The 24,221-nt window shown below is 39.1% G+C and overlaps 1 protein-coding gene and 1 long non-coding RNA gene across 4 annotated transcripts in view; both read left to right on the top strand.

Moving 5' to 3' along the window:
- The window catches only part of cacna1c (calcium channel, voltage-dependent, L type, alpha 1C subunit), a 222,779-nt gene that overhangs the window by 111,882 nt on the left and 86,676 nt on the right, over positions 1-24,221 (top strand). The window lies entirely within an intron of this gene.
- LOC146499561 (uncharacterized) lies at positions 13,038-23,994 on the top strand. The gene is made up of 2 exons (XR_014870194.1): positions 13,038-17,069; positions 17,191-23,994. It is a non-coding gene; the product is annotated as an uncharacterized LOC146499561 (long non-coding RNA).

The following is a 24,221-nucleotide window of genomic DNA, read 5'->3' as shown; positions in this document are numbered from 1 at the left end:
TGGCATGCAGCCAGGAGGCAGCCTGGGATTGAACTACCGATCTTCCGATTAGTGGCTGACCTGCTCTGCCACCTGAGCTACAGCCACCCTGTGATGTGTTATACTATGAGTGATGTTTAAACTGTGTGCATTTGATTGGTAACTTATTCCAAATGAGTCTTGCACATTTGAGTCGGGTGTGTGCAAGTGCGCATTATGTTGGGTGCTTGTAGGTATGTAGGGGGATTACACAAGGCCCTGTAAAATCCATTTATTGAATGCTTATTAACCTTCTTGCCCTCTACTGTGCTTTTAGTGTATCAGCTTAGACCGTGAAATCTTGTTGCTCATGCTGACACACACACACACACACACACACACACAGACATGATAGAGAGATCGCCACATGATATACAACAGAGCACTGCTGAAGGGCTTGTGTTTGGAACGAGGCAGGGACAAAACAGTTGCTCTCCGTTACTGCATCAGAGGTTTAGCACCACACCCACAACAATCGCCATTCCTGCAATTTACCAAGTACCTACTCTCCATTCTCCATCTGTCTGCATAACACTTTGGTTTTTTTCCCCTTTTTTTGTTTTAAATCCGTGTGTCCCCTGCCTCTGTCCTCTCCTTTACCCTCACGTCTTGTCAGCCATCTTGGCTCCAGGTGGCCAGCAGGGACTGTGCCCCTTGAGTTTCCTGCCAGCTGCAGGGAGATTGATGAATCAGAGGTTCCATGGCGGCTCCAGCGGGGTCTCTGAGGGGGCCGGCATGGCGGACAGGCTCCATCGAACACCAAGCAAGCAGAACTAATGGGCATGCTCTTGAGGAAAAAGAGGGAAGAAAGGAGGGAGAGGTGTGCTCATATTTAGGTGAACAAAGCTGACAGACACACAGATATCAGAAATGGTTTGATTTTGAGAGGCATCCTATTTAAGTATAGATTAACAACTGAACTCCAAAGACGGGAAATGTGGCAAGGTTGTCAGTGTGCTGAGTACAAAGCTGTAGCATGGGATAGAGTACAAGGACAGGTAACGGAACGACAGATGGATGGAAAAAATACTACAGGGAGGAAGGATGAAAACAAGATTTATGAAGAGGTTGTTTGATTAAAGGACAGTTAAAGGAGCACTTAAAGAGGAAGAAGAATTCATTATTAAATTCCCTACTTTGAATGCTAATAGCTCAGAGATTACTAAGCAGGATTTTTTCATACTAATGCTAAATTCATATGCAAACATTTAAACTTGCATTGAAATGTTTTTAAAAGAAGTAGTCGTATATCATCCCATCCATCTGGGCTATTATGTTGCTTCCTCTCCTCTTTTGTCTTCAAACATGCATACTGGGTTCTGTAAGAGCATCCCATTTATTTTTATTCCTTTTTCTCTTCCCATACTGTCATTGGCTCGTCCTCGTACAATGACAAAGTCTGAAGGACGAATCTCTTCGTGAATCTTTATGATCCGGCCACAAGTTTACACGCTGGGGAGTGTCTGCATGTGTCTGTGGCACACTAATACACAGCAGCCGGGCTGCTCTGTATATCTGTATGTCATTGTGTCCAAATCGGTACAGTGCGTCCTCTCTGGGGAGGCGTTCCTCTGTGTCTGGTCAACCTTATGACATCACCCTCTAGCAGACCATTAGGACACTTTGTCCTACAGATGTGCTTCCAATGGAGATGAAGAGGCTCAGGTTTAATGGCGACGCCACAGTGTTAATGCTGTCCCTCAAATCACTTACATCTGCTCTTCCACTTGCTATTTTGAGTGCATTATTCATTCACAATGACAGGTATGGCTAGTTGGGGTGCACTGAGGTTACCTGAAGGATGCTCTCATAAGTGTAATAGTTGTGTGGAACACTTTATTCATCTCTCTGTGTTTGCCGTGTCATTCACATTGCATGCGTTGTGATGCGTGCTTTTAAATTGTCGTCTTTAGAAAAAGTAACTACGTGTAGTCATTTTGAATATTTTCAAAATGTGAAAGCTAGCAAGACAGTCATGGTCAAATACTATGTTTGCTATATCCAGTAACTGAACACACTTAAGAGGCATCAACACAGGAATGATTTGCAGTAATGAGGCGACCATAGAAAATCAATGATTGTCAGCAAGGTCCACCAGTAGTAAGTGTAACTGCAGGCGACGTGAAGTGATTGGTGGATGGTGCCTAGATAAACTCATCTCAACTTCAAGATAAGCAACGGAAGCGACTACATATAAGACAAGAAGATAAAAATGATTCAAAGATGACACAATGGTAGATACATTAGAGGGTTACCAAGGCAACCTGAGCTTGTAATGTCCTTTAGTGACAAAGCAGTGCGCCACGAGCAAATCGCTTCATGCTCGGATGCCCCTCTACTGTGTTCCATTTAAGAAAATTTAGATTTCACATGCTTTAAGAGACATTTACTCCTTGGACATTATTTGCTGTTACCTCTTACTGCATTTATACTGGAAAGGGTTCATTCATTCAGGTGCACGACTGGGTGAGCACAGCAGTTTTTAACTGTGTTCTCTGAGCAGGTATGTCAGCACTGGTAATGTTAAGTTAGACTGCATTATAAATCTTGAACTGGAAGAACTAACTTGTGTCTGTTTAAATAATAAATGATGCAGCAGCAACGATGTTTGGACTGCTTACATAAGGTGGCATGTAGTTGTGGTTTATTGGAAAGCTGTTACACTCCGCAATGGGTACATGGTGTGCACCGTGTACTACAAGGAAGCTTAGTTATGGAAGGATCCAAAATAAAACATGGAATTAGTTGGGAAGTAGGTTAACTTGATTATTAGCTAGGTCTACTGGTACACAACAGCATAATGATAATGTGATTAAAGAAGTAATTCAGGTAAGCTAGAACTTGTGTACTTCTAAAGTCTGATTATGATCATGTGATTATGTCCAGCATAGATGTTTTGAAGCCTTGTATTTATTTTTAATATGACCAGAATTTTAAAAGGAGGCAATCATCAGGACAATATTAGACATTTGGCTCATTTGGGTACAGACTTAAAAAAAAACTTTATAATAGACACCATTTTATATATTAGTCCATGCTGTTTGTAGTCATTGCAGTTGTGTCTCCATTTAGTCTTGTGTGCCCCATGTGTTGCGTGTTTAGGCCATAAAGCTTAGTTAGTGAATTCCTGGTTTCTGCCTGAGTTATTTTTGTTATTTTGTTATTTTAGTTTAAACAATAAAGCTATAGGATGTGTTCCCCAAAAGTTGATTCTGTTCATCTAGACGTAGCGTTTACAGTCACTCATCCAGGTGACTTCTTCAGTCTCAGCGTACTGCAGGTTTCCCCAATCTTACAATGCTGTGATTGCAGCCATTCCCCAACTCTCTGTGGTACTCATGGCCATTGATCAGTGATCTTTGATTAATTGGTTTTGATCAGTGGTTGTTGATCAATGGTCATGAGAATTTGCATATTAATGATCAAGGAACTGACCTCCCAACCCATTGTTCCTTCAGTGGTGCTAGTCTCAGTCATTATGCAAATGTACTGTTTATAAGATTGGGGAAACCTGCAGTCAGCTGAGACTGAAGAAGTCACTTGGATGAGTAACGAAACGTCCACATGAACAGAATCAACTTTTGGGGATTTACTTACCTGGATGATTGAGCATGCGTCATGGTTGTATTCATCCCTGATTTTGAGTCCTACTCTGCCTGCTGTACAGCGAACCCTGAAAACTTTAACTTGAGATCACGTACAATCACGTTGCCCCGCCTACCCCCATTACACACTGTACTTGTCAGTGCAAGAGAAAAATCCGGCAGCAGTCTTTAGGAATTATTTGCAAAGACAAAGAATTGTTCATTTGATTCCAAACCAGAATCCCGATCTGACTTGTCTATGGCCGATCTAAACTATAGTGCTGCCATTGATGCTCTTGCTAAATATAATGCTGGCCGAAAAACACTGACATTTTGTACACGACCTGCTTTATCCCCAAACCAAGTTTTTGTTTTTGCCCATGGAAATGGGAATTTTAACAATGGCAACAGACGCTGGAATAAAGACCAAGCAGCATTCAAGAGTTGGTTGATGAGAGGCTTATGCTAGAAGTCCAGAACAATGACTCATCATCTCTTTGACAAAGTCAGGATCAGTGGCTATGCGAATGCCAACAGCACGAAACCTTCTCAAAACTTGTCAAAACACAAGTGCTGGCATGTTCACACATTCAGTATAATATAATGATCTAGCCATACAATATATACAGCAAAGGAGCAATATTTTTCCCAGCATGTTATTTAGTACAATCTACAACAAGCTCAAAAGTTGCTCTTTGGGCCACTCACAGTTTGTGAAGATAAGCATTGAATAGCTCAGCAAATTGCATGAATATGAGAATTGTTTATTTTGGGAAAAGGAGATGATCCATCCTCAGTTTTTATCATTAAATCATTAGCATTCATGATTCATAGGCAGCAGAGGAATGGCAGAGAAAAGTCGAGCATCAGAAACAAAAGCCTCTTAATGATACAGGGACGGTTTCCTAGAGCTGGTCAACATGCCAGACTCAGCGGGAGTTTACATCACAACGCTGGGGTGGATGGTTAATGAGAGGCCAGCTTTCTCTCACATTCGGTGATAGACACCCGCACACATGGGGTCCAAAACTGAGCCAATATAAATGATTCAATCAAAAACGAATGTTGGTGTGCAAACAGCTTTTAACAGTGAAACACACATACACAGTAAAAGGCGGGTCTGAATGCATTGCAAAAAGTTGCAACAGAAGTTATAATGGAGACTGCTATACTAAAGAAAGATTAAATAATGTTTGTGAATTCAAGAGGCAGAAGTTTCATGGTAGTGAAGCGATATGGATAATAGAGAAACGCATACTGAATAAAGAGAGGGAGCATGTCCTTGTATCTATCCTATCTGTGTGATATACAGCTGTGGGGCAGAACTCTGTGTTAGTGTGTGTGTGCGTTTGTGTGTGCCTCTGTACCTGTGTGGTTGTACACGTCTGACAGGCTGATATCCAGCATCATTCATGGCTCATCACACACTCCCTGCGACTCATACGCTCATGCATACACACACATACATACAGCAGGGAGACAATGTGTTGCTAGTGACAGCAAGGGTAAAATGACAGCATGCAGACTGTAAGAACACAAGATACTAGATTTGTTTTGTAACCCCATTTTCCCCCCATCTCTCTTTTTTCTCTGCCTCATCCCTCTTTACGTTTCTCTGTACCTCTTCACCCCTAAGCAGTGCATTATGATTTCAGTAAATGGGAGAAATGTACTATGCAGTTTGTTATGGTTATGTTAATTTACAAACTATTCTCCAAGATTGTGCAACATATATTATATGTTAGGCAAATTGCTTTGGTATCTGATAGGGTACAGTTTCATTACCCTGCGCATATGTAATCAAATTAGGAACACTGGGGATAAAAGAAGCAATACCAGATCACTAAAGTGATCTCTAAAATACTATTGCATCAGTTTAAATTCCAGAAAGAGTAATGGAGTTAAAAAAAAGAAAGAAAGAGCGACTGTAATTATCTGTAATTATTATTACAGTTGTTGTTCCTTTCATTTTCACGTCACCTCTTTTTAGTGCTTTTGCTCCTTAAACCTGTCTTTCCCCTGTTTTGTAAACTATGTCACCCCAAAATCCAATTAATGCTATTTTCCCCCTCTGGTCCGAAATGTTGTTTATCCATCATTTGTTTTGGTTGGAGTCTGCCTTATCTTGAGTACACTGGAGCCTAACTTCGCTTTTTCTACTCTCTACATCGGCCCAGCAAAAAAGACCATGTTGTCAAACTCTTTAATAAATTGTCAGTATATTATTATTTATTATGAGAATATAAATAATAGATCTTTGTTAGGTTACTATCCATGTTTGAAATTGCATGTTACATTTCCTTAGTGTTTCGAGCCGTTGCTTTTTAGCTCTGTTTTCTATTTGTTTTAGAGTTTATTGGTCTCTTTAGGGTTTCCTCTTTCTAATCCTCCGTTGACTTTCCCCTTTGTTAAATACAAGTTCATTCTTGTGCCTGTGTTTTTCTGATTAATAGTTGTTTCTCACTTCCTGTTTTATTTTGGTAGTCATTTGTCTTCTTTGTCTTGATTATCTACACATGTGGCTCATTACCCACCTCTTTTCCACTGATAACCCTTATGAGCATCTATCCCAGTCTTTTCCTTCACTCCTTGTTGTGGCTTTTATTCTTCCCTGAGTAGTTCCCCTCACATTTCTAACAGAGAGTGTTACCTAGCACACAGGGCTTTGAGATTTTGTTACCTTTTGGACTTTTCTCCAAGCATAATAAACAGCTTGACTTTTGTTGAATCAGTCTGCCTCCATAGCCTGCATTTGGGTCCCTCTTCCTTGACTTTATGACACATTAAAGTTACATAACCCAATATACAAAGATTTACTCCAGCATCGGCATTTATTTTGCTCGTACCAGCTGGTGGTTGCTTAGTAACTTTTACCTACTGTAGTGTGTAGAAGTCTATTTTCCAAGGTTGAGAAAGCTGCACTGTGCTGGGTCTGAAAACTGAAGAAAATCAGCACAATATTAAATAAATTCTTATTTTTTCATGTGATTGCAGTTGTAGCCCCGCAAAAGATACATAACGCTACATATCTGCTCAAACACGCTGAGAATTAAGTGCAGTAATGTTTGTATCTTGTCACTGTCATTCCTGCTTTTTTCTTCTATGAGTGAGGTTAGCAAGTGTAGTTTGGTATTATGAAAGTAGTCAGTACAAGATTTATGGATTGTTTGTTTCTAAAGCAACCAGGTTATGATTTATGGGAGAAAAAAACGACACTCTTGCTGAGTTTTTTAAATGTCTTTTTCTTTTGGCATATGTTTCCATCATATTTAAGAGAAAGCTGACGTCCCTGCAGCTGATATCTTTAAAACATTGGAAAATATCATCTAGTTAGAAAAATAGCACCACATGCCTCAAGTTAATTTTTGGGATGAGCTGTGTCTTTAATTATCCCATCATTAATCACAATGTTTCTGTCTGTTTTCACACTCGCAGCTTTGATGATGTGTTTGATTTTGAGTGAGCCTGCACAGTCCACACTGGTTATAACAGAAACATCGTTTTTCTTACCCCCAGTGAGAAACCCGAGAGTGAAGGACAGATTATGCAAAAAGCAGCAGTCCAAGCGCATTTTAAGAAGAGTGTTACTTCTGAGTTACCTTCCTAAGTACTTTGAAGTGGGGGCAAAGTGATGAATATGGTAAAAGAAAGTGAAAGCACAGACACACATGTATACACAGGCATGCAATATCAGCATTAGTGCTGCAGTATTATGCCTTGATGTGCAAACACATGCATACAGAAAGGTTGGACTTCTTCCAAACATCTATTGACATGCACATATATTACAAAATAACTGCACAGGACCGTAGATATGTACACATACAAGCTCACATGCACTCACTCTCTTTCTTTCTTGCCCTAGCTGAATCAGTAAAAGCACAGAAAGCCTGTATGTTTTATCAAAAACACCCTAGTCAGCACCAAACTCTGCACTTGACCACTACACAGTCAAAAAAAATCATGTCTTTGCTGCATCAAACTGATCACTTCAGGGAGACAGTGTGTTGATTTTTATGTTGTTTCAACAAATTTTGATATGGAGGTCAATATGAGGGCTGTGGGTACACAAAATAACCAAAAGTCACAGTCCAGCCTTCTTTTTACTTTCCTGTTATATATTCTCATATGTTTATCCTGTATGATTTTGACACTTTACCTCACTCTAGTTTTTGTTATTCCATTTTACATCTATCAGCTTTCCACAATCTTTCTTGTTTTCACTGTCTCCCATAGGACTCTGAACTAACCAAAGCCAGTTTAACTGTTTTCAGGTAGGCTGAGGCAATTAATTGATGCTCGGTTGGTACTAAGTCCATACCATTACACCACCAGCAGAAGGATAAACTATTGATACAAGGCAGAATGGATTTTCATGTTGTTTATGGCAAATTCTAACCCTACCATCCAGATATCACATGTTCTTTTGTCCAGTTTTGGTCAGCCTGTTTCCTGTTTTTAGCTGACAGGAGTAGCACCTGGTGTGGCAGCAGTAGCACTGTAGCAATTTATAAAGCAAAGAAACCTTTATTTGTCACATACACAATCACACAACATGTAGTGAAATGCTTGTGTCTGATGTAGCCGCACCATTCCAGGGCTTGGTTTTAGCATGGGGGGGTCTAGACAGGCCTCTTACTGGATACCGGGTGGGAATCAAACTTGCGACTCCCACTTCAAAGGTGTGTAGTCTTACAACAACACCTTCCAGCTGCTATTTAAGTGACTGCTGCCTTCATATGAGCTTTAATCAGTCTGGCTATTCTCCTATGACCGCATACGGTACTTTCACCCAAAGAATTGCTACACCCTCTTTTCTGGACCATTCTCTGTAAACCCCAGACATGGTTCTGTGTGGGAAAATCCCAGCATAGACATCCTAACCACACATCCAAATCTTGCTTCTCATTCAAATGCTAAGCTTTCTGGTGTCTAAGGGTTTTTGGACCCTGCAACTATCCTGAGACAGTGAGTTATGTGTGAGATGTGTTTGTCTCTGTCTACGTGTCTCTTTCATGTGGTTAATTATGGCCATGTCTGAAAAGGGCCACAAGCAACATCTACTGCGCTCCCCGCTGAGCTGAAAGGGAAAGTGTAGGTGGACTGTGTGTGCTTTGTTTTCTCTTTGATCTGAGAAATGCATACAATTCAGACAGATGCCTCAAAACACAGCATATTGTTCACCTCCTGATTTGTAAATGCTTTTCTGTAATTTGATTGGTTTCAGGTGGAAGAAGGAAAAGAAATGTGGCACGCTGTATGCTATAGGCCTGTCAAAATGTAGCCGTAATTCAGGATTTGTCTTTGTAACTGTAACACAGTCTGTACACTCATACAATATCCCAGAGAGGTGGAGTATATATTTTTAACAAGGTATGAGATGCTACCACAAACTGTGTTTAGTATGAAGGTGGAACAGGATGATGCTGGGGTGCAGGAAAAAATAAATCAGCATAACCGGTCACAGCAGCATGAATGATCGGAGGAGAGTGAGAGCGCAAGCTTGTCAGATTATATAAACTGAGTCATCTGATACTGATCAGCTGAGGGTGTGTGCAACTTCAGTGCTCTGCCTAAACCGCTGTGATGCCCTGCAGGTTCACTCATCTCCCTTTTTTCACCATCTCTCCACATTTAGTGATCACATCGCTGAACTCTTGAGAAGTGTCTGTCACATCGCATATGAAAAAAAGCCCAAGTTTGATTAAATGTTTGTGTTTATATATTGTAAAGATTTATATGATTTATATTTATATTACTCATGAAAGTGACCTGATACATTTTAAATTTAAGAATGAAATATGAATCATAGTAGCAACATTATGGTGTCTGAGAAAAACGATAAAGAGGCCGCATTTATGAGTAAATCATAGTATGAGTCATCGAACTCTTATGGGATACAACGCTGCTGCTGCCTTGTTTGAGTTTGTATGTGCTTCCTATACTGAATTTCTTACTTATGGTGACAAAATACCTTATTTTGAGAAAAACTAAAAATAGTTAGGGAAATATATTTGAAGTCTCAGGTTTGAAGAAATTAAAAAGTCCAGAAGAAAGTCCTTGTAAATGTTGCCACATAAATAACAGAGTGCAAGCAGCTGATTTAATGATTAGATATCAGAGGAAAAAAATAAATCTGACTAACCTTTTAGGGTAAATTAAAAGTAAAGATGAATATCAGTGCACCTAGTTCCACAAATGTAAGCGTTAGTTTCTGCTTAAGATCACTGCAACCAAATACATCTGGGTTATGTCTTTTTAAGTTGTTCGGTAAAACAAGTATATTGTTGGAGAAACTGCTTTTTGGGCTCTGGAGACAGGAATGGACAAGGAATTGTGCCTAAATAGTTGTACAATTATTTTAAAAGGAGAGTTTTCACAGGACTCTGTACACCCGTACTGCTTCGATTAGAATTAAAAGGTTAAGTAGCAGCCAGGTGTTGCTAATCAAATGTATTTCATTAACTGATCACCAGCAATTATGTGCATGTCTATAATGGCAGTTTGGTAGTTTGCTGCTCTGGAGCACAAAGCCACAATCTTCCCTGAAGTGGACGTCCCAGCAAATTCACCACAAAGTCAGACTGCAATGTTCAAAGACACTGCAAAAAACCCCTAGAGTTACTTGCCAGACTCTGCAAGTCTGTTAGCATGCTAAATGTTGAAGTTGATATCACGGTAAACAAGTATGGCTTGTGTGGAAAGGTTGCTAAAAGAAAGAATTGCATCTGAACAATCTACAAGAACAGCTGAGACCACAGTGGAGATGTTTGGCCATGCTAGGTGAAAACCAAATGCAGCACAAAACACCTCACACTAACTGACAAGCACAATGGTGGAGGGGTGATGTATGAGGTTTGTCCTACAGCAATGGGACCAAGCTACCTTGCAGTCATTGAGGCAACAAAGATATTCCCTTGATACCAAAGTATTCTAGAGTCAAAGCTGTCCAAGAGCTAAAGCATATAAGAGGAAAATAATCCCAAACATATCAAAAAACTTGCAACAAAATGACTGAAAAAAAGTGTGGTGGTACTGCAAAGACCCAGTCAAACTGTAAGGAGAGCAGTCAGTGGACTAAAACAACACTGTTAAGAAGAGAGGGCCAATATTCCTCCATAATCAAAATCGTTGGTTCAAGTTACTGTTGGTAAAGGTGGTTCTACGAGCTACTACGAGCTAGCATTTTTTTTTTACACACAAACTTGTATCTATACCTAGTGTCTCTTTTACTCTCTCACACTCTTACCTGTCCATGCTTGTCTGTGTTTTGGTCACATTTCCACTCTTCTTTAACTCCAGCTGACTCTCAGACCTGCTGGCTATACCTTCAGCCTTCATTCCCTTTCCTGCCATGATTATAAGTGAATGCCCATATCAGTGGAAATTTCAGAAAAGAGTCTATACTCTCTCTTTAAAAAAAAATATTTAAAAAGTAGTGTTTCCACGCTCTTTTGTAAAGCCTTACTTTTGCTTCATGGCCTTACACTAACAAATTTTGATAACTTGTGAAATAGATCTGCGGTTATGCGGTCGTATCACTAACTCTACCAGAATTGTCAGTGCTCGTAATCTATTTGAAAAAGAACCAGAAATTATTCATATTTAAAAACATATGTATTAATAATTGTTGGTTATTGCTTCTCTAACAATGACAACGAGAACGCAGAGAGAGGCAGTGTCCAAAATCAGGTGTTTCTCTTGGTTTGGCAAAAAAAAGTGAAGGTTGAATTTCACAGTCAGAAAGGAGAGGTGATAGGAAGACGGGCAGAGGCTGAAAGGAGACAAGGTGAAGACAGGTCCTCTGACGTTTCAACAGTGAAGGAGGAAAGAGAAAAATGGATTTTGTTCTGGTTCATCCTCATAATAACCCCGTTAGCCATTTTAATAGTCCTCCACAGCTTTTCCCTCCATCTTTCATGTACTGCTCTTTCTCTTTTTGACCTGTCGGCTAAAATGTGCTTCGGTCAAATCAAACAAGTTAAATACCCACAAAAGATAAGTTGTTACCCCTTTAATTGCTTTCTTTTTCTGTTAGATTCTTTGCTTTTTGAAGTTTAATTTGGCTTTTTATAGCTTGTGGGTCGCAGTTTCTGCAGTGCTACTATGGTAACAGCAGGGGAGTGGGTGTTAGCAGCTAATCCTGTTTGGGTGTCATGGTGACATTGCTATGGCACCAAGTAAGAGAGCTAAACAAGCTTTCGTCTTTTAAATAATATTTTAATATTTCATCAACACAGATTAGGTTGATCACTTAAAGTCACTGTAGTTCCATTGATTTCTTTTAAAGGACACTGTGTGCGTTTTTAAAAATATATACATACATATATATATATATATATATATATATATATATATATATATATATATATATGTATGTATGTAATTTTGTCCAGATTACATACACAATACATACTTTGAAAATGAAGTGTTAAAAAGCTTTTCTCTTCCATGTTATATTATAATACATCACTTACAAGTATGTGAAAATGAAATAGCAAAATGTATTATTTCACTTTCATTGGATTTTTTTTTTGACCAAACAGCACATTTATATATATATAAAAACATATTTTAATTTTCAAGTTTAATTTATGATTTTAATATAATCCCCTTACAGTCTCCATTAGAAATTCTTCTGCTTCAGATGAATTATGGCCTCATAAGTCCCAGAAAAGATTTTCAAGTTTTCTTTTTTCTCCTGGTGTTTTTTAATCTGTTTACCTGTCTTTAGGTAGATATCGTGCTAAACCACAACACTGTCTGTCTTTGTCCTGTCTTTGCACTGTACTGTGAAGACTCTACAATATTAGAATGAAAGCACCAGGCAACAGTAGGAAGGAAAAACTCCCTTTTAAAAGGAAGTGTCAAATGGTTAGAAGAAGAAAAAGGAGAGCATAGTGAGACAAACTATGAGAAAGCGACAGCGAAAGTTAGTTATGGGCAGCAGTTGTATACAAAACACCTGGAGAGTGAAAAAGGTGAGAGGAGAAGAAGTATTCAGTGTATCACAGAAAGTCCCACCGCAGGACCCGGCTCTAACTGTAAGCTTTGAAAAAAAGGAAAGTTAAGTCTAACCTTAAAAAGCATCTAGTGTCTGGAGCGACAAGGAGAGGGACCTCCAATTTTACCTTTAAGCTGCATACACACTGTAAGCGGTTTGCAGTGATGTGGTGATCCAATACCACAGAAAGGGAATGATATTTCACAACTTCAGGTGACTACGAGTGAAATGACTGCTGGCGATGCATCGTGGGCAGGACTAGCACAAAACTTTCAGGCGAGCGACTGAAGAGACAACAAATGAGAACAATAATGCTAAACAAAACATTCGAGGGTCACCTAGGCAACTGGAATCTGGAATGTCCACAAGCAATCAGCTGGCACGCAGCTTTAGAAACTTTAGGAACCACAAGCTAGCCTGTAGCGTGAGAGTTAAGTGCACTATTAGGATACTAAGATATTATGAAAGTTTAAAGATATTGCAGGAGAGGGACTAATTATTCCAAGTTTTTTTTCTGTGAGAAAAATGATTTTATGAAAATGATTTTTTGTGTGTGGAAACAATCAGAATTATATTATTTATCCATACTTCTACCTATATTTTTAGAGCATCTTATCTAGCTTGGTTCGCCGTGATGACTTAGTCATCCCTGTGACCCAGAGACAGACAAAGGCTCGTGCTTACATTCACATCAGTGGCTAAATCTGAATCCCTGATTAGCCTAGTAAGTTTAAAAAGAAGAGCGTCCGCATGTAATCATTGGAAGGACTTCACCAAGACAACGCAGAACTTCTTTGGCATTAGCCATGAGACAGTGATGCTAACCACTTAACCGCTGTGCAGCTGAGTTTATTAGTTTACTTCAGTAAAATACAAGTGAAACAGACACAGTTTATATGAAAGGAAATCCAAATTTGCAATATGAAGATAATTAGAAAAAAAGCAGGAAGGTGATTAAAAAAATACAAATTTCCAGTGTGTCTGTTCATCTTTTACCCCTGGATTTAAGTTTTGCTTCTGTAAATTCTCTTCTCTAGTTCTGTCGCACCTTGCTTATGAGCTTTAGCTCCTGAAATATAGTACACATCTCTTTCCACAGCAATCAAGTGGTGCAAACATGGTGATAACTTCCCAGCACCTAATGGCACATGAAAGCATGACCCCATATGACTTGCTTTAAATGGCATGTTTAAGTGCACTTAATGACCCTGTAATGAAACCATGTGTAGTTTACTGAGAGGAATTGTTATTGATTCCAGGTGCCATTCGAAATAATTGACATATCCGTTGCAGTGCTTTTATAGCTGTGTGAGATGCGCACCTAAGTGTTATTTATTCTTTTTCACACACACACACACGCACACACAGCCAAACCACACATGTCAGTGTTTTCCCATTGTATCTCCGTGTTGTGCTCTGGTCTCGCTCCACTGAACATTAACCAGCGGAGGAATGATGGAGCAATTCTAACAAAAATGCAAACAAGCGCACATACATTCCCAGGCAGGGCTGCTCGAGCCCTCTGCGGGGAGATAGAGTGGTGTGCTTGCTTCTGATAGGAGCAAATCAACATGGACAGAACAGTGTTTCCTCTAGGATTTTTTTCTTTTATTCAGCAAGAGGGGAAACAGTTTTGTTGTGGCACAGTGTAGTGCGCTGGCACTCAGTGTGAATATCAATAGGAAATGAAAAAGCAGGAAATAAAGTGGCGTTTAGTGACTATAAAGCAAAATATAAAATGTGTGACTGAATAAACATGTAATCTGGAATGCTTCAGACCTGAAACATTTAGAGGGGAGTTATCAATACCTACTTTTTATCTTAAATATTGCCTAAATTTCTGAAGCGAGGACAGCAGTCATTTGGCTGTAGCTGGTCATTGCTGCAAAAATCCATCCTGCTCTGTTTTTATGCAAGTCAAGTTCAATTCAGTAGGTGGACACACTAGCAAATAGGTAGATGCAAGTACAGGTAAGTTGGCTGGGGAATAGTATAGAGTCATGGTAAAAAGAAAGTAAATGTTTTAAATGTCAAAACACAATAAAGAATTGTGAGATCTTAAAACTATTCCAATACAGACTTAGATGCCCAAAAACATGATACATTATACCGCTCCATTATTCATTTAACAAAACTGTATGTATGAAGCTGTATGTTAAAAACGAAGTACACCCTTACTGCTTCCATCTGTGGTAAGAATATAAGTAGCAGCCAGGCCTGCTAATTGTTTAACTGATCACCAGCAAGTGTGAGCAACAGATGAATTTGAATCACAGTGACCTTGACCTCAAGGTCAGAGGTAAAGCTTTCTGAAAATCTTGAGCATGCAATAACTTGAGAACAAGTTAATGTAGGGGGCTGGGGGTTAGTGCTGGCAGCCACCAATATTTCTTCTTTTATGGTCACTCGTTCATACAGTGAGCTAGAACCCAAAAGGTATTAAAGGCACAGTACTGACTACTACCAATACTGAAAGTAAAATATAAAATATGTTAAAATATTCATTATTCGCCTTGCAAATGCATAAGCATCACACTCTGTGTAAACCTGAGGAGTTGGATTTATTTCTGTTTTAAAAAATTCTGTCCATCATTTAAAGATTAAAAAGTATCACAGCTTCACTGAACGGCATTTTCACGGTTGCCGGTCCATCCTGGATCATATCTGAGGAAAACTTATGTCAGCACATCAGCGGGCACATGTTTGATCTCAGTTGGCAAAGAACTAGAAGGCAAAACTCAGTCCTCCATCACATACAGCGCATATCCCAAATCATCGCCACATGTGCGTGTGGTTAATGCCGTCCTATGCTGGCGACATTGTGACTAATAGTTAAAATTGGGTTTGTCATCGCAAATCTTGTGTTATAGTTTTGGATAGTTTGAGTAGTTTTGATATTCTTTTTAAGAATTCTAATCGTTGGTTTTTCAGGGTAGTCTTTTTTTCTGATTGCTCAGTTCAGTTGATGCCAGGAGGAGAACGACGCCAGCGACGTCCTCTTTCTTTCTTTAAGTGATTTGTCTGTTGCTTCAGCCATTTTCATTCTACACCGTCTTATTGTGAAGACAGGACAACTGATTGAGATTTGAGAAGAATCTAAAAAAAGACAAAATGATGTAAAGGTGGATATGAACAGAAAGGGGGTTTGGGGTGACAAACCAAGCCCATACTGCACATACTGGCGTATTTAAAGCCCCCATTAATCCGGTCGTTAAGTGATGACGTGACGGATCCTACTTCCGGGCCTAAAGTAGTCTGCGTTTAATATGGCTTTTGTGTTGTTAACATGTTTAATGTTTTGTATTTTCTTCTATTTAATCTCAAAAAGCTCTTTAAACAGTCAGTGATCACTGTTGACCTCCCTCGGCTTTTATTACCGCTAATCATTTATTTAAGCTCAGTTTTTAAAACCTTAAGATGTAACTACAGCCCAGCCCATGCAGCGGTATATGAATGACTAACCTCGTATTGGATGGATTATCTCAGTTGTTCTCCTGGCTGAAGTTTGGTCCGTTTACAGCATCCTGTCATGCGATTACATTTGTTCCTGACCACCAAGAACACTCACATTAACTTTTATCAAGTGGGAAAAAGGTTAGCTTGTTTATATTATGCTAACATAGCTGTGTCGCTAGCGGTCACGTAGCACATCATTATATACCAGCTAGCCAAACTTCAGTAACCCTACAAACGTCACTGCTGTTTAGTTTTCTGTCTTCATTTATGTTGGAAGTGATAACAGAGCTTTACGTTTTAATTTGTTTCCAAAACCCCGCAGTCAGGACATGCTATATTGTATTTAGATAGAAGCTAGCGAGCTAACTTCCTGTTAACTTCTAACTCCGTTAAATGTCATAAATTCCATTTTCATGGATGCCTGGATGTTAAACTCAATTGTTACACCTGGTAGAGCAGAACGCTGATCATTTTATTAAAGATGAAAGACAGTTTTTCAACTCTCAGTAATGCCATAGTGATCGTTTGATATATGGACCTGCAGCGGAGTTTAGGCCCAGACAAGGCTAGTGACGTCAGGCTTCCAGATTCCAGCTGGCAGTCCGAGATGTTTAAGAGTTACTTTGATTTCCTGTGTTCTCAGTTTATTAGTTTTTTTTACTGTAGACTTAACTTTACTGTAGCACTCGTATTCCTGTAGATGTGTGCACAAAAGTGTCATGTTCACATAAGACCAGTGTTGGGACTAACGCGTTATTAAGTAACGCGTTACAGTAACTACGTTATTATTGTGGTAACGAGCACGGTAACTAGTTATTATGCCAAAATCAGGAACGCGTTAGTCGTTACTGGGATTTAGATAGGGTCGTTACTCGTTACTTCGTGTGGTGGCTATCGCGGCGCTTCCACCACAGATTCTGTAACATTGGCAAGTGGTGGAGGCCAGCAGGTGGATGAGGGAAAGGGGACGCAGAAGGAAAAGAGACCCGAGGCGGCCGCCGGTCCAAGTGTGAACTGAACTTCAGGTAAGAAGTTGTGACCTGCAGTCTATCTGGGTCAGATATAAACCAAGTTTAGGTGCAGTTTATTTTCGTTATTCTGACTTTTTCCATACTGCGTACTAGCTAGCATGACGGAGTTTCTATACAGCTGGGTGGGTGCTATGAAGTTAATGATGTTGAACCTTATTTTGTTCATAAGTTATTAGAGTTGCCAACCGTCCCGTCTGGTATTCAGAGAAAATATTACGCGTTTCTTATTGAGGCGAAAAGGAACAGTTTGTCCCGTAATTCAGCTACAATGAAAAAGACACAAAGCTGGAGTTATTCTGTCTTTGCTGCACAGCTGCCTCTTCTTCTTTCATTCTCCCCCCTCCCTCTCCCGTTTCTACTTCAATCATGAAAACTGATCAATGATCAGCTGATCGGCTCTCTTGTTTGTTTATCGCCCACTTTGCGCCAGAAAGAGGAAACCAGCCGATGTCGCGTTAAACAACAGCAGCACGTTTAAGCTTGATCAGCTGTTGTTAGAATTTATTTAATATTAATTTCTAGTATCAGCTGAGGTTTTCTGGAGCCACAGCTGCAAAAAAGCTGCTGGTCATGATGTCGGTTTGGTGATCTGGTGAGAGGGAAACATGAAGATGAAACCAGGAGATGTCCTTACTGAATCATCAGAGCTGAACAGGTGATGGAGAAACAGGTTTACCTTTTAGGTGACATAAATGAGTTGAAGGGAAGTTATGAACTGTTTCTGAGAGACAGATAACCCCAGGATCCTTTTTAGGTAGTTGACAGCTGGTAACTGTGCAGGTGCGGATCTAGCAAAGTTTTGCCAGGGGGGCCAGGTAGGGCATTAACAGGGAGAGGGGGGCACAAAGAAATACTTTTCTTTCTTATTCTCATTTAAAATGTCTAGTTTTTAAAAAATAATTATCTCAATCTTACAACAAACGATTGATGCATATATACCATCAAAACAGTGAACATCACTGTCACAACAGCGTTTGTTTTCATTCAAAGGCTTTATGATTTTTCCTATAATGGTGGGCCAGTCTCTAGTCAAAATGCCCGGGCCGATTTTTTGTCCCCGTCCAGCCCTGTATGCAGCTCATCTGCAGTCTGGTGTTACCTACATCTTCCTATTCAGAAGGCAGAATTTCCGAGTTACAGTACAGTAAGTTGAGTACAATCAAAGCATCACGACTGCAGTTTTTGTGTTGGATGTAAAAGGCGCACATGACGCTGTGACGTAGGCTAGAATCATGGCAGCAGTCAATGACGGTCCAGGCGTGGGATTTCTCTCGTGCAAATATGCACATTATCTTTTCCTTTCTATTGGTAGGTGGCACAGTGCACTTGTGGCAAGTAAGCAAGCTAGAAGACTGGCAAAGTTATGGAAGCAACACATTAACAAGAGAATTCTGAGTAAAACCAAAGTTACTTTCCCTAGTAACTAGTTACTTTGAAAGTAACGAGTAACTTGAAGTAACTGAGTTACTTTTGATAGAAGTAACTAGTAATGTAACTAAGTTACTATTTTAAAGTAACTTACCCAACACTGCATAAGACAGAAGTGAAGTGCAACTATAATCGGCCGACATTTGTAAGAGATTGACGAATAATGATGCTATTTTTAATATTCTACATCAATATATGCTGTGGTGAGGTCTTGTCATTCTATACCACCTTTCAGTCTCTCCGTGTTCCTTAGAAGTCACAGCAGCATGATCAGCCCAAGAGGCATATTAGATGACTCACATGCATGCACACACACACACACTCATTCTGTACCATGAGTCATGCAATGAGTTATAGAGTATAGTAATCTATCTCTTCCTGCCAGTTTAGCAAGCAGCTACTCTGATCTTGATGCACTACAGTGATCCCGCGTCTCATTTCACTTTGTCTTCATTTGTACCTTTGCATGTGTGTCCCCTTGCACGCACAAATCTGTGTGTATTGTGAGCGTATACGTGCGTTGGAGGGTGTGAACGTGAACTCCAAACCCAGGACTGTGACTTTTATGTGTGTATGTGTGTCTGTGTGCAGCATCTGTCTCCCTGCGTGGTGAGGCAGGACGCAGGCGAAGTCGTGATAAGTCAGGCACAACACACTCAACGGAATGCAGAAGTAGAGGGGTAGCATGTTTCAATTGATCGGGAGAAAGGAAAGAGAGTGTGTAAGCTGGAAAGGAGGTAGTGGAAAAAACCAGGAAGACTCGCTTCTCCAACCTTTCATCTGGTGTTTTTTTTTATTTTCTTCCTATTATGTACAGTATCTTTCTTTTTCTTTCTGCAATCTCCAGCTTTCTTTCTCTCCTTCTCATCTCTCAAGGGTACCAGTTACCTCCTCCCAGACATCAACTAGTGTACACACATTTATCAACACTTTCTAAGTCACACACACACACTGGCTGTCTATATTACATGATTTATGCCCCGGTGTTCTTTTATTTTTAGACCAATTACTTGGGTTCTTTTTCAGTTCTCTGCTTACTTTGATAGCCTTCTAAACATTTTCCCGTCTCTGGTTTTCTGCTCTTCGGTCTATATTTGAAGATGACTTTAAATGTTTTGTCTCTGTCAAAGGTTAGTTTGACTTTTGCTTGGCTTTATGGCTTTATGGATGTAAGACTACTTGTGTGTTAAGTTATTTCTCAAGCTTCTTCCAGATGCATTCTGGGATAGGCTGCCAACATTTCAACTCAAAGGAAGAGAGACAGCTTAAGAGCATAATTGAATGAATAAATTATTTATTTAGAGGAATAAGAACTTGATGCTACTTGCTGTCTGGTTTCCAAAAGAAATTTCAGCTGGGATGTGGTTTATTGACATATTTAATCTCTCTGTGTGTAGTGTGTAAAAGTGAGATCAGTTTATAAATTAAGAATGAACTACCTCAGAAAAACAGAGGATATTGTTATACGTTGTTATACAACGTATAACAACGTATAACAACGTATAACGTATAACATGAATTCTGGTTGTGCTTACTGACCGCGAACCGATTTTAGGTGGTACACGGCGCTCAGCAATCTGTCAAAAAATGTTTTAGTACGACTTTAGTAAGCTACGGAGATGCAGCGCTTGATAGATTGTCGGAGCATTACGGCTACCGTAGTCTGGAGCCTCACGGAGTGATACGTACTGTGCTTCAACGTAATATTACCGTATTGTGTGTGTATAAGGGCCATAAATGGCACCTGTTAAGAGACATGGTTACAAAGAGGATTTCAAACTCAAGGCTGTCAGTCACGCAGTAGAAGTTGGGAACAGAGCAGCTGTGAAATCTGTCTTTGTTATTATGCTCAGCGTCTGTTAGTTTACATTTTGACTGCACAATTATGAGCTTTTTGTTATGCACAAAAACAACATTGTTTTCTTTTATTTATGGAGCATGATTATTTAATAAATGCTGATAATTTATTTTTGAGTAATTTCTTCATCTAAATCTATGCTGTATGTAAATAAAAATGCCTGTGTGACATCTGGGACACAGTGTGACTAAGAACTCTCTTTTTGTTCTTAACTTATGGCTTTAAAAAATATTGAGATATATATCTTATATCACCACCCAGCTAAAAAATATCGAGATATGAATTTTGGGTCATATCGCCCAGCCCTACATTGTGTACATTCATATTGAGTTTGGTCACAGTATTAAATTAAGAGGCCTGTATACATGTAATCCCAGTGAGCAAGAAGCTCTAAAAACTCAGTTTCAGGTAGTTTTTTCTTCTCTTATTCTCATGTCAAAGATCATATTCTTAGCACAGTACAGTTGTCTCCAGAGGTATAACGCATTTAAGGGGAAGTAATTATTACACATAAACATGAGCCTAAATGGAAAACTAATAACATATAGAAAACAATCCTTTTGGTATCATCACCAGTGTCCATCACACACAAGGAGATGAAAAAGGTGAAAAAACATATGATTTGTACATCAGCCAGTGGCATGACACTATTCAAGGTCCATAGGCTGTGGTTGGAGTAGATCAGCTTTATAAAAAAAGGAGCGAGCATAAAAAGAGTAACTGTTTTTAAGTAGTAAGTCATTTCAAAGGGGATGTTTCTAACAGCTCAAATGTCTGCTTAATACAACTACAGCTGCTCTATTTCACAGGGAGAGAAAAGATTGAGAGAGAACTTCACATTTTAGCGCAGGCTACACTGGTGAGTTTGCAGCACTGCGGTTAAGTTCATTGTAATGCACTATGTTGGACTGGTGCAGAGGAGCTGTGGTGTTCATGGTCAGTCTCAGGTTACATCAAGGGTAGCGGACATCAGTTTGAATTTAAGCTGATGACAATGATTAGATTAATTTCGGTTGAATTAAAGTTTGTGTTCATATTATTTTATTATTATATTAATATGCCATACAGGTCTTTTGTTTTGCACAAAGTACCTGGTAGAATGTACTTCTAGTTATGTGAAGAATGTCTGTACTTTTGAACAGAAAGAGCAACTGATAAGAAGAAAGGTGGTTTAAAGGGCCAGGAGCAAAAAGTAGCTTGTTTCATACAGTTAATAGATTGATGTATAAAGTGGTATGAAGTAAATAAAGATTATTTCAAACTATCCGTCCAATTTAGTACCCCAGTTAATGTAACATGCATGTCTTTGACAGTGAGAGGAATCCAGAGTAAACTCCACATAGAAATGCCTCAGCCAGCTGGTATTCAAACTCTGAAATGACTGCATATACTGACATACCAACAGTATGAAATAAATCTCAGCCTTTCACAATACTCATCACTCTGCATTCTTTCTTCGTATTATGTCATTGCTTCCCCTAAAAGTTGCTTTTTTAAAAAAAGCTACAGCTGAAATGTGCAAACTCCCTGGACCAGCATGAGAGAACACAGCATGTCATCTGTGTTTGTAAAAATTGTTATGGAAAGACAAATGTGAATCATTTTTATCACATTAGACACACAAGTCTCATGATAATCAACCTCCACAGACAGATTGCGTGTCAAGACGTTTGTTGCATGGATACAAATGTCTCAATTTCCTTTCTTTCTTCCCTTCTTGTTTTCATGCTTTTTCTTTTTTTCTTACTTGCTTTTTTTTCTTTCATATTTTCTTCCTGTCTTCTTTTCTCTCTTGCTTTTCTTATTTGGTAGTTACGGTGCTAGTTGCCTAGAAACTGGAGTTTTTGTCTTTATGTAAACTTTGATATTCAGTATACTGCAGGAAATAAACAATGACAGTCTAGTATTTTTCCATTCATAGACAAAAGTTCATCAGCCATATTACTGTAAGCTTGGGCCTACAACCATTGTTGTGTGAGTGACTGTATGTGTGTGATCTATCATTGATCTATAACTGTAGATCAGGGGTCATGACCCTTGATAAGTATAGATCCATTTTCTTGTCATCTGTCTCCAGCTGGATGCATGAAGACAAGATGTAATTCCTGCCAGAGTCCCACAGACTGGAACTGAATTTTATAATTTAGTCTTGATTTAAATATCTTATGCAGCATGTTACCACTGTGTTCAGATCTGTGGCCTCTCAACAACTAAGATACTGAAGTTGTGCAATAATAGACTATTTATAAAGTTGTTACCAGGAAAATCTCTAAAATAATTGCAATCACCTGTAAGTGGCAGAGATACCACCGCTTACAGCTTGAATATATCAAAGCAGTGTTGGTTGGCCTTTTTTTCCAATGAAATCATAATATTTGCTAAGCTATGTTTGCTGAACACACGCTGTAGCTGAAGGCTTCTGGATATCATAATTACATATTATGTAGACCTCCTTACATCTTGTTTTGTCCCCTTCCCTTGTGTCAGCCTTTAATTATGTAGAACTAAGCACTCGTGCTCTTACTGTCATATATATTCAGTAAACCAAACCTAGTGTCTCACTAAAAGCTCAGAATTAGTCAGTTACATTAAAGGGAATGGATTCAAAGCTGTGTTGAACTTGTAGTATAACCTAGCATAATTTAGACTAAGTTAAAGGTTGAAGGTTGACCTTTATATTACAGAAAACTGCAGAATATGCTGAAATTTTCTTTCTTTTCTTCTGGTGTTTATTTCTGCTTGGAGATCTGTTTCATCAGGCAGTGAGCACAGGAAAAAGACACTTTTCCATTTCTGACTCATGGAACAGAGCAGCTGACATAGATGATTGACAATATATTAAACTTTACAACCCAATGTGCTGCCATCAAAACCCAACCTACCTTTAAGAGCCTTTCTCAATACAACCTCAATAGTAGGCTTTGGAGAAAAAGAAAAGAGTGACCATGAAAAGCTCATAGCTGGATGTCCTTAGTGCAGAGCAGACTTCAGGAACGGAGAGTTGAGTGTTTCCTCTTTATGACTGTCAGATGTGGTACTCAGGATGGAGTTTTGGCCTCCAATGATTGTGAAAACAAGGTAATTGAGATAAAAGAATTATGTGCTCCACTCATTTACTATAATGATCTTTACAGTTTACAGTTCACCCTCTTTTAAGTCTAGCCTGAAGCCAAGTGGCATGCCTCCCTGTCTACACAATTAAGTTTTTGATTTCATTAAATTCATATTGTTTATGAAGTTAATGATTAATTATGTTAAATAATTGGCATCTAAATGTAATTTAGATTAGGATTTATTTTTTACATTTTCAAGCAGCCCTTTACAACTGTGAGAGATGATGTGATGTGAATAAAGACATGATGGAAAAAGAAAACTTTGCTTACAAAGAATCCGACTTTATTCAAATTTTTTAAATTGATATTGAGCAATAGTTTTTTGAAGGTTTTGAAGGTCAGTCATCGACTGTTTTCTCACTTATTTATAGTCCAGGCCTTGTACCTGACTAGTTTCAAAGTAATGTTTTGGTTGAATGTTGAGGAAACTGAACAATAGGAGGCAAAAGTTGCAGCCCTGAAAAGCAGATAAACAATATCATGTCCTTAAGAAATGCGAAAAGCATCCCCCCCCCCAAAAAAAAATTAAAATTAAAATAAAATAAAATAAAATAAGAAAGGAGTCTTCGATTTGTCTACCCAGAGGCTGGACCTCAACATTATTGAAGCAGTGTAGGATCATCTTGGCAAAGAATGCAACAAATGGCATTCAACATCCAATGATTTTGTGTTACATTATTCTGTAGATCACAGGTGTCAGACTTATGGCTCGTGAGCCCACTTAAGGAT

This window comes from Neolamprologus multifasciatus, chromosome 17, assembly GCF_963576455.1.
Source record: "Neolamprologus multifasciatus chromosome 17, fNeoMul1.2, whole genome shotgun sequence".
Classification (NCBI taxonomy): domain Eukaryota; kingdom Metazoa; phylum Chordata; class Actinopteri; order Cichliformes; family Cichlidae; genus Neolamprologus; species Neolamprologus multifasciatus.
Note: the sequence above shows the minus strand (reverse complement) of the source record. Positions and strands in the feature narration are given on the sequence as shown.